This window comes from Scylla paramamosain, chromosome 2 (genome assembly GCF_035594125.1).
Source record: "Scylla paramamosain isolate STU-SP2022 chromosome 2, ASM3559412v1, whole genome shotgun sequence".
NCBI lineage: Eukaryota > Metazoa > Arthropoda > Malacostraca > Decapoda > Portunidae > Scylla > Scylla paramamosain.
In genome coordinates this window covers 10,637,303-10,649,689 of record NC_087152.1, presented here as the reverse complement: position 1 = coordinate 10,649,689, position 12,387 = coordinate 10,637,303, and positions in this window count along the sequence as shown.

The window sequence follows — 12,387 nt, the reverse complement described above, 5'->3', positions numbered from 1 at the left end:
GGGGAGTCACCAGTACCTCAGTACCATAAGATGAGCGGTAGTGTCTTAAGCGGAGTACTGCATGACGGTACACACGCTCTCTTGAAAACTTCTGGACCTGTGAAGAAAACTTTACTCCTAGACAACCCTTTTCGTATATCATGGGGAAGAATGTTGGGACTTCGTGTCGCTCCGTATACGGAAAACGTTCCGAGGCGCGCCTGTACTGGAAGTTGAGAGGAGACAAAAAAAAAAAAAAAAAATAAATAAATAAATAAAATAAATAAATAAATAAATAAATAAATAAATAAATAAAATAATAATATAATATAATATAATATATATATATATAATATATATATATATATATATATATATATATATATATATATATATATATATATATATATTATATATATATATATATATATATATATATATTATATATATATATATAATATATATATATATATATATATATATATATATATATATAATAAAGAGATAGAAAGGAATTGGTTTTCAAATAGAATGGCAAATGAATGAAATAGACTTAGAAACCTCATGTTGCAAGAGTAGAATCACTATATATGGAGTTTTAAGAGAAGATGAAATAAATTTACGGAGGAGGATGATAGGTGGAAACAGGTAGGTAAGTTTCGTCCAGGAACTGCCATGTCTATGCCTGACGGCTTTTATGGAAGGGGGAAGGAAGATTATATGGATAAATTGATCATATACTCATTAATCTCTCGACACGTTCCCGATAGGCAGGTGACAGTCCAAAAAAGTATCCAGACTTGTTTATAATATATATGACCTGTTTGCTCTTTAATGTCGAGAATATATTGCCATGAAAGGTGCGGCGGCAAGCGGTGAATTTTATGGAGCTGAATCATTAGTAAAAACAGTGCGGGCGTGACGCCTGTCATGTCAACAAACGCGAATGAGTCTGGTGCATTCATTTTTGCTTGTTTGTTTGTCAGTATGTATGTGTGTGTGGGAGGGAGAACAGGTGTGTGTGTGTGTGTGTGTGTGTGTGTGTGTGTGTGTGTGTGTGTGTATTTGTTTATATGTATGTTATTTTTCTTTTTACCGGCACGGACAGCAAGATTTTAACCAAATTTACCAGAACTATTTCATGAGTGGCCGGGAGTGCAGAAGTGATGGGGCCGGTGATGGGTCCGCGAGGCAAAAATATGAAAATCTCTATGAAATCACAGTGACCAGCGGCGGGAACTACAACCAGGTGTCCTCGTGTGCTTGTTTATTTACTGCAATTTTACGACCGGAAAATTATGACACTGGACGGCTGACGGCTGACGGCGCATGTGTGTGTGTGTGTGTGTGTGTGTGTGGCTGGATGGGTGGCTGGGTGGGTGATCTTTTAGAGAGAGAGAGAGAGAGAGAGAGAGAGAGAGAGAGAGAGAGAGAGAGAGAGAGAGAGAGAGAGAGAGAGAGACGAATACAAAGACAGAGAGAGCATAGCACAGCACAGCAGGAGGCGCGGCATGGATCAGAGGTGTTTCTCTTCTCTGACATCCGGGAGTCAGGTGTTCGATATACAGTGATACTCGACAGGCAGGCAACACAGTACAAATCACAGCAGCGCGACGGGAACGGAATGACAGGCGCATGGAGACTGATCGCCATAATATGTTTATAGAGGCTTATCGAGTGAGAAGATAGAAAACAGATAACGTGGATTCACTATTCAAAGCGCCACATGCTCTTCCGCAGGATCAACCCAAGAGTAAAGAGGTAAACGGAGCTCTGGTGAAAGGTGATCGTGTTATTGCAACCATTCATTGATCTATGCATGACTTATGAATTTATATGTATTTAAGTCTTTCACTGCGATATGGAACAATTCACAACACTAAGACAATGTATCAAATCTTTAAGAGCGTCCACAAGAAAGAAAAGGCAATGAAAAAAGTAAATTATTCATTGTTTAGCCGATGTGATGCTCAGGAGTTGTAGAACAATAAAAAAATAAATAAATAAATAAATAAAACTCAAGGAAACGTGTCAAATAGCAGTGAAATGGTTAAAGTACCTAGAAAGTACTGCATGCATAGTAACACTCGTGGTTGTTGTTGCTCTTTTTCAGTAGCAGTACTTTTGTATCGAGTAGTACGTGTGTATATTTTCAATTATTCTGACTTCATGGTTTGTCTGTATCAAATTTTAAGGACGTGCATCATGTTGCTTATTATGTCTATGTAAATACGTGCATCTGTATGTAGGCAGATACGTGCATTATATTGCTTATTGCATCTGTACTTAAGTACTTGAGTTTCCATGTACGTACATACATCGTATTGTTTTCTTTTTATGTAATAAGTAATAAGTAAGTAGTTTTTTTTTATGTAAGTACATGCTGTTGTAAGTGCGTACCTCGTATTGCGAGTTGAGTTTGGAAGTACGTATGTAAATATATAAGTGCACTGTATTGTGTAATGCGTGTGCAAGTATTATTACATACATATGTATGTAAGAACATGCGTCTAAGTACGTACATCGTATTGCACATTAAGTAATGCGCACTGTATGTATGTAGTACGCGTATCGTATTTCATCACGTACGTACCTTCACAATGTCAAAACCTTCAAGAATCCTCCCAACAGATTCAGATTCGTGAGATTCCTCCTTGTTTTCTTTGTCTAGTGAGGGAGATATTTATTTATTTATTTATTCATTTCTTTAATCATTTCATTCGTCTAAGACTTGATTTTCCTCTCCGTGCACGACTCCAGTTTTATTCCACGCACCCTATGTTGAATTCCTCTGCACCGCACGTAACTCAATTAACTTGATTTGCATTCCGGATCTCTTGTTACTACAGCGCTTCGACGGCACCACCACCACCGGTACCGCCACCACAGTCACCATCGCTACCGCTCAGGAAATTACTTTCTTTGGTTTTACGTACGTTTATTTATGTTTTATTCATGTTTTATTTATTTTCTTCGAGTCGTTAATGGATACTTAATTTCTTTTTTGCCTGGTGTTTTTTTTTTCAAATGTTCACCAATATCACACAATATCATACAAGAATATATAGATAAGATGAACAAATGAAAGGTTCCTTGTCTTGTCTTTGACTTGCTGTCGTAGAAGAGGTAAGAGGAAAGAATTAGACTAATAAACTGTGATTATTGTTACAATTATTATCATCATCATCATCTTCATCATCATCATCATCATCATCATCATCATCATCATCATCATCATCATCACCATCATTACATCTCAAAGTACCCATGCATATCCCAACAGCAAATTAATAATACACTCGTCCCTCCCTTGCTTCTCCTTCTCTCCCTTGCTGGCCCAAAGGGAAAGTGTTGAAACGACGATTCCCTGATCACATGTCCTGTCCTCGTAAACCGATCTGCTCATGAAGCTCTGATACTGAGGCTGTGATTACCTGCTAGCTTGTATCGCCGCCCTGCCTTCGTCCATGTGTAGCAGAGAGAGAGAGAGAGAGAGAGAGAGAGAGAGAGAGAGAGAGAGAGAGAGAGAGAGAGAGAGAGATAGGACCTTATACCATCATTATTCTCTTTCTCTCTCTCTCTCTCTCTCTCTCTCTCTCTCTCTCTCTCTCTCTCTCTCTCTCTCTCTCTCTCTCTCTCTCTCTCGGACTCCATTGTTATCATCGAGTTTTCTTCTTTTCTTCTTCTCCTTCATCTCCTTCTTTTTCTTCGTCTTGTTGTTGTTGTTGTTGTTGTTGTTGTTGTTGTTGTTGTGGTAGCCGTAAACATTAGTATTTTTGTAGTTGTTGCTACTACTACTACTACTGCTACTACTACTACTACTACTACTACTACCAACATGTACTAGCTGAAGATGGTTCTCGTTGTCATATAGATATATACATACAGTGTACTAAGCATTATGACTTTCTTTTCTCTCTCTCTCTCTCTCTCTCTCTCTCTCTCTCTCTCTCTCTCTCTCTCTCTCTCTCTCTCTCTCTCTCTTCTTTCTCGGGACACGCGCCTACAGGATAATTAAGTTGCCAGTGATGATGTATAGTTATTTACATCAGATTTGACTCCCGTGTCCCTATCACGATCACTTGTGCTTACTGAAGGACATACAAGTGTCTCCATGACTGTAGCATAACAGTGCAAATCTTGCGATGCGAGTGATTTTCCTCACATACACACCTCAGGGAGTCCATTGAGCGACTCTTATTCCAGCTTAAATGCACTTTTCTGTTGCTATAATGAAGTTTGTTTTCAGTTGACAATGCAAGATGGTTTCATTTGCTGAGACTTGTGCTCATTTATATAAAAGGTTTATAAATTTCTCCTCTGGTAATTAATTAACTCCACAAAAGGAGGAAAAGAAAATAGGGTTGGCTAAAACACACACACACACATTATATATATATATATATATATATATATATATATATATATATATATATATATATATATATATATATATATATATATATATATATATATATATATATATATATATATATATATATATATATATATATATATATATATATATATATATATATATATATATATATATATATATATATATATATATATATATATATATATATATATTCTGTATCCAATCAGCATGTTTACTGTGAGCAGAGCTCCTATTGGCTGGCGGGCGGGAATGACAGCAGCGGGCGACATCGGGTCACCGTTGACTTATATAATTACCCTCACTATCAGGCGCAAGTCGGCCGCCGGCATTGATCCAACAGTGTTATCCCGATAATGGTCCGGCGGCACGGCCTTTCCTGCAATGCAATTGGCCACTGCTCAGCCAATGGAAGACTTGCATGTGCACCTCCCACTGTTCCTGATTAGGTGGAGAAGGAAGAACACTTAACTTTTTGGATGCGTCACTTCCTTATTATAAACAAGAAAAAAAGGAAATATTATTGTGTCGTTTTTTTTTTACTCGACAGGGTAGCCTGTGTGTGTGTGTGTGTGTGTGTGTGTGTGTGTGTGTGTGTGTGTGTGTGTGTGTGTGTGTGTGTCATTTATCCACCCTCATAAGGATAACGTCTCGTCATCACGTGATATTACCTTCCTGCAGAAAAACCAGAGCTCTTGCAGTCCGCTCTGTCAGTAAGGCAGGAACCTTACTGACTAGAAAGAGTAAGTACTCGCTCAACACTGAAGACCCTACGACCTGAGGAGCTAGTAAACTTTCCGCCTCCCAAGTGACTGGCAACGACGTTACTGGTTAATTAGCAAGTATCTTCTCTATGTGTGTATGTGTGTGTGTGTGTGTGTGTGTGTGTGTAATGACCCAAGCATAGAAGCCCCACAATCCCACTGGAGCATGAAGTGCACCTACTGCTTGATCAGTAACATGCTGGGCTTTCATGCTCGGGTTCCGTGCTCCATTCCTGGTACGATACCTTTCTCCTGAAGCTTAGATTTACTTGAGCCTCTAAATCATTGCTCCTTATTTCAATGTGCTGAGTGTGTTGTGGTTAGTACGCCTTAGTTTTTGAGGTGATACAGGTGATACAGGGAACGCTCTGGTTTGAGGCGATATGTATGTGTGTGTGTGTGTGTGTGTGTGTGTGTGATTTCATGAAATTATTATCGCCATCTTAGGTCATTACAGGTTGCAGGCGAGATGTTAAATTCCTTTTTTTCATCCTTAGCTCTTCATGCTGTGATGGTCATCTCCCTGCCCACTTATAAAAACATAAGGAAAGCTATCAGGCCTACACAAGGCAGTCCCTGCATGAAACTTACTTATTTCAACCTATTATCTTTATCCATAAATTTATTCAATCTTCTTTTAACATATACTCCACACACCGTACCAAATCATAATTTGAAATCACTCATTCCCTGCACATCCCAGCAGCTCCTTCCTATACACCACCGTTCCATTCGTACTCTAACAACCCCTAAAGGATATTTGGTAATCTATAACTCAGACTCTCCAGTATCCCCCACCCCTACATCCCCTGCGCCCGCCCCTCCAACCTCACTCACGGCAGCAGCGACACATTCAACGGCGCGCAATGCCATAAGCTGTCACCGCTGCGTTCCATCACACCATTAACAATTACACCCTGTTTTCATGACGCCTGTGTTTATCTGTCACCCCCGTAATACTTCACCAGAATTATGCTCTTCTCATTTTTTTTTCCTGCGGTGCCATTATGTGAAGGGCTGCTTACTGTGTACTTCATGTCTCAGGGTGGAGCGAAACTGGAGACTGTGTATGATGAAATGTATGTGAATAGCATCTGTGCAATAGACACACACTTTTCCTCCGCCAATGGTTTGACTTCCTGGTGACATAACTTCATGTGGCTGTGGTGACGATAACAGTTTTGTCCCGCACCATTTTGGCCAGAAATGAAAGCCAACGTGCGGAGCCCTTCACACCAGCGCCAGTGTTGCTAGCGGCACGAGTGGAGGTTCTTGGTAAGAAGGCAAAATTTTGTTAAAGATTGAAGTGGTGGAAAATGTACCCACAAGTATAATGGGGGAAATAAGTACGCCATTTCTGCTGAAAAACAGTCGGCTCTCTTTCTGCAAGTTTTCTTTTGCCTCCTCACAACGGGCGAGGAGCCTCGTGGTGGCGGCGGTGTTTTAGGTTCATGGAGCTGTCAAACCAGTGATGAAATTGACTTTAGAGAATGTCATTACTCTGGCCTTGCAATGTGTGTCCCGGCAGGCCCTGACAGGAGACTCCACCGTAAGCCTCTCTGAGGGGCTTTGGTGTTGGATGAAGTTCCTATGTAGAATCCCCTTCAGGCTTACACAGCCGTCTTCCACAGGCAGAACAAGGTGACAGTGACCACGAAGAGAATGGAAAAGGAGTAATAGTAAACTGATTTCTGAATTAGAACTTTTTGTAAATAAATAAATAAGTTAATGATAGAATTTAAAGCTGCTGCAAATCATCCATGACTCTTTATGAACTTGAACAGATTGACGACCACTAAATAACCAGCTGATGAACAGGAAGAAAAGTATGAATTAGGTCGTACTGAGTTTATGTGCAAAAACACGTGACTGCGGAAATGTGACAGAACAAGACGACTTCAGTCTATTTATGTATTTTCAATCTATCTATCTGTCTATCTATCTATCTATCTATCTGTCTATCTATCTATCTATCTATCTATCTATCTATCTATCTATCTATATATATATATATATATATATATATATATATATATATATATATATATATATATATATATATATATATATATATATATATATATATATATATATATATATATATATATATATATATATATATATATATATATATATATATATATATATATATATATATATATTAATTTATTTATTTCATTGTCGTTAAATGTAAACCCAATCAGCTCACACCGGAGCGGCAGAGAACATGTGCTGCTGCTGCCCCTGAGTGTGGCCTTGGCTGGTGTGTGGATGCACCGGGTCTGCCCGATTCCTGCGGGTCACAGTACACTCTCTAACCTGACGTTAAGGCGCCTGCCGCCCTACATCGCTTTGCTCTTTTCCCCTTCCCTTGCACTCTTATTTCAACTGTTATTTCGATGCTGCTGCTCCTGTTGGTGCTGATGATGATAATGATGATGATGATGACGATGATAGTAGTGGTGGAGGCAATGTACACAGAAATGGGTTGATTTTGAGTTTAGTCTATTTCAATTCAATTAATCTGTTATATGTCTTTTTATTCGCCGGATTACACAACTACTCCAACATTTTCTTTGATCCTTGCACTCACGGACGGTTTTCCAGACTACACTTAAAAACTTTAAATTACACGCCAGACATTTTCAAAAAACTCTAGGGGAAAAATTAGTTGTTGTTTTGCTCTGGGAGACATCTGGAGCAATCCCACAACTTTCAAAAACAGCTCTTACCATCAACATTATTTTATTCGCACCATTGAAATTGATTGCGTGTGTTCCGCTCATATTAACTGAGTGTGACTGCGGGTCATGTCGAGCACAAACTGAGATGAGAAGCCATGATGATTAAATGTGAAGGTGATATCTCTAACATTTACTTCTCTGCTGCAAGAGGAAACAAGATTCTGGGTTTTTTTTTTTTTCTCTCTCTCTTCTTCTTCGTCTTCTTTTTCTTTTTAACAAATTACTACCTACGTGCATCCGTATCATTGATCAGACGGTGGAAAAATATAAGAAATGCATGACTATCGTAGACTGGGAAAGCCTGTGACTCAGTAAAAATCTTAGAGTTTAAAGCGAGGAACATGGTGTAAAGGAAATATTGGTAGAAGTATTGAAAGACACCTACACGGAAAGTACTTCCAACATTAAGCGAAATTATGGCACATTATGTACGTATAACACAAATTGCGTAATGGTTAGCGAGAAAATTCAAATTAAGGAATGTTTCAGACAAGACGACACGATTTCCTTTAAACTGCGGCATTAGAGGAAGTTTTAAGAACTTAGAATGGAAGACACCGGAATTCAGGATCAATGGAGAATATTTGAATGAACTCAGATTTACTGGTGATACTTTTCTGATGAATGAATCTCCAATTTTCACTTTCACAAAGTCCGAAAATTTGTTCGGAGTATGGAGTCTGCTTTTTATTTCTTTTTACTTATTTACATCTTTACTTATTTTGTTATTTGTTTATTTATTTACTTATTTCTTTTTTTTTTAAATCACTGTCTGGTCTGAAAATGTAATTCATAACGTCGGCGGCTTCATTACACTTAATGTGTGTGTGTGTGTATTATATATATATATATATATATATATATATATATATATATATATATATATATATATATATATATATATATATATATATATATATATATATATATATATAAATCCACATTACTATTTACGCTCGTTACAGCCTGACGTGTGTCACAATATTCGCTCGCCACATACAAGCCCAGGATGAGCTTGTGTCATACACATGCAGCGAATATCCGGAAAGCGAGACACATTGGATATAATACTGTACTACCTGCATTTGTACGTGCACTCAATTTTGTTGCGATGTGACTGTCGAACTTTAAATAATCCCCTGCCAACACATGTTAATACAACACTAGACGTAACTGGTGTGGAGGCCACGGTGCAGCTGCTGGGCGTACAGTGTTGTGATCACTGTAACACCTGCACCTCTGCCCGCCTCAACACTGACTCTTCTTCCTCTTCTTCTTCTTCTTTTCTTCTTTTTTTTTTCTTCTCCTTCTTCTTCTTCTTCTTCTTCTTCTTCTTCTTCTTCTTCTTCTTCTGGCTGTTCACGAAGACGCAAGCGAAACGGAACACTGGAATGGCGCAACTTGCGTGCTTCTGTATTTTTGTGTTTCTGTATAATTATCTGCTGCATTATATTCTCTGAGTTGATGAGGTTCGTTGGATGCGCAGTACAATGCAATAAAGATAAATTTGTGGCTGTTTTCTATCTAACTATCTTTCTATCCATAATTTAAATATTTATTCGTTGTCGGTTTACTGCTTCTGTTTTCCTGCCAAGAGGCGATGTGAATCACAGACCACAAATCACAACACACTCCACTAACATAACCAAAATATTGATCATAATCCGAATTTTTTAACTTTTCAGGCTCTCATAAGGACAATTAATGCCACAGACAGAATTAATTATTGTTTAAATGAGTACCATTCCATTATATGAAAGCATCTCTGAAAAAAACACGGTGACTTCCACTAGACGAAAACCTATTAAAAGTATTCGAGACATACTCCGAAACGTAATGATAACGCAGTGTTACTCTATTATATTGTCATCTTACATTTTATTTCTTCGTCACATACTAATGTTTACGTAATAATGATATGTTTCCTAACCAAATATGCAACACAAAATGTAATTAACATATTCCTGCAACCCTGTGAGCCACAATGAGACTGTCTTACGATACATTAGCTTAATGTTATGCAAGAAGTCTTCCTTTCACTACCTTGCTCTCTCTCTCTCTCTCTCTCTCTCTCTCTCTCTCTCTCTCTCTCTCTCTCTGCGTCCCTTGGCTATTATATACATACAGTTTAGTACTCGGGTTGTTGCAGTAACTATCTTGTGTCATAAGGTCGTTTTCCTAAGTACAAGCGCAATATTCTGGATCCTTACCAACATTTAACCCCTAACGGACCTGGGACGTCGATCGACGTCCTGCCGCTAAAAGACCAGACATCGATCGCCGTCTTTGCTAAAATAAAGCCATATTATGTTATTTTCCACCCGATTTGCTAGGCTGGCCTATAACTGCACTGGTTTCGAATAAAAAAGCAAGTGTTGTCAGTCTACAGCTAGCCTCCGTCATGGCCAGTTCCCAGGAACGTGATTCCGGTGTGTCCGATTCGGCTCGCTCGTCCCCGCATTTCCTTACCTCCATAACCACTCTGGTATGGTAAGCTAACCACACCATCAGTTGCTGTAATGCGCGAGAGCAGAGAAAATGCCTGGGTATGGGATGTATAGAAAATTGCGGACAACGTGTTTTCTTTATTCCCAAGTCACGGCCGGGGCAGGCCGATCGGACGCGCGGGCTGAGCCACGCTTAGTGTACGCTGACACCTCATTCAACTCGTGATATCTCCGTAACCATGGCACCTATAAACTTTTGGATGGTGCCATTCGAAAGACGAGGAGTTGATTGAGGTGTGTTCCTTCACTCGCTCATTGTAGGTTGAGAGTAATAAGCCTGAGAAAACAGGTTATATTACGTGTTTTGAGCTCAGCCTCCAGTCCTTGCGGTAGGCAAATTACTGCCCCCCGGTCCTTTAGAGGTTAATATCTCTGAGTTGTCTCAGACATTTATTTCGTATCTTTGTAATGTCGTTTGTTTCTATCCGAAGGAAGTTTGGGACTTATTACAGAACTTTTCTTGCTTTTAAAGTCCATATTGTCATTTAGGAATACACAAGTTAACTGTAAGAGCTTTTCTACAGATTTCGTAACCAATAAACACATCCTGCCAGTGCACGATATGAAGAAAATGACGCGAAATGTACAATGTATATGGTTGTGATGTGAGAATGAAATGTGATTGTTTTATTTTTTTTATTTTTTTTTTCTGTAAATATTCGTCATGTGAACATTTCAGGAGAGTACTCGTAATGTTGTATATGAAGGGAAATTTATTGGAATTGTTGATATTGTGGTGTGCGAGGTAGTTATAATATATATATATATATATATATATATATATATATATATATATATATATATATATATATATATATATATATATATATATATATATATATATATATATATATATATATATATATATATATATATATATATATATATATATATATGGTAGAATACCAAAAAAGGTGATATTTGTATTATTTCAGCTAATCTTGTCTTAAAGCGACTTTCCTCCATCGTCCACTTTCTGCGTCGCTTTGAGATGATAATTTCCACATAAACTTACCTAAGCTGACAGTATTTATAGTTTAATTATTTACTTTTCTATTTTGTCCTCCTATATTTGCTTCTTATTTTCTTCTCTTACTCACGTCTAATTCATTTGTCCTTTCTCCTTTTGTTTTCCCCTTTTATATTTATTCTTGCCTCTGCTAGCGGGAGGTGCTACGGGTAGTGGACAAAGGTTGAATGGCTGGGTTTCCTGTTCTACATACCCAACTCCCTTTGTACTACACACTATCACACTATCCCATGTAGCTGGTGGCGCAATGAAATAAATTAATAATCGCAACATCTATGATGGTAAACTTACGGGTTTTTTGGGAGACTACATACCACAGCATAATCAAGGGAGGATGGTAAAAACTGACTTTCCCGCCAGTGAAATTCTCATTATTCTGCGTGTATTTTTAAATTCATTCCTGCTGTGAACGAGAAGATATCACTGAAATGACTCTGGCGTGTATTTTTAAGTTCATTCCTGCCGTGAACGTAAAGACATCAATAAATTATTATTGTTCAGGAGTGTATTTTAAAGTTAATTTCCTTAATACCTGCACGTGACTTCCTAAGGCAAAGCACGATGCAGCACCTCGCCGGGTCGTCTTTGAAGTGTTCCCTGCGCCGCCTAACAACCTCCTTTGGGATGCACCAGCTGTTGATTAAGGAAACCCACAGATGGTCTGTCGGGTGTAATCAGCATGTAAAACGAGACTCAGCTTGCTTGCCCTGCCACGCTGCTGTTGTGGAACCGTATCCCGCCCACACTTGTCTAGTTAATTGATTATCTGATGATACTAGACTTCTTTTCTGTCACTGCTGCTATCTCTGCTACACACTACTATCTACTACTATACTACAGAGTATTCCATGGGAGAGCTAGCGAGTCTGACGGCCACAACCGCACACAACCACATATGTGTGGCTTAAAATGTAGTCGTCAGACATGACTGAACTTAGCTTAGCTGGAAGATTGAATATCAACTTAA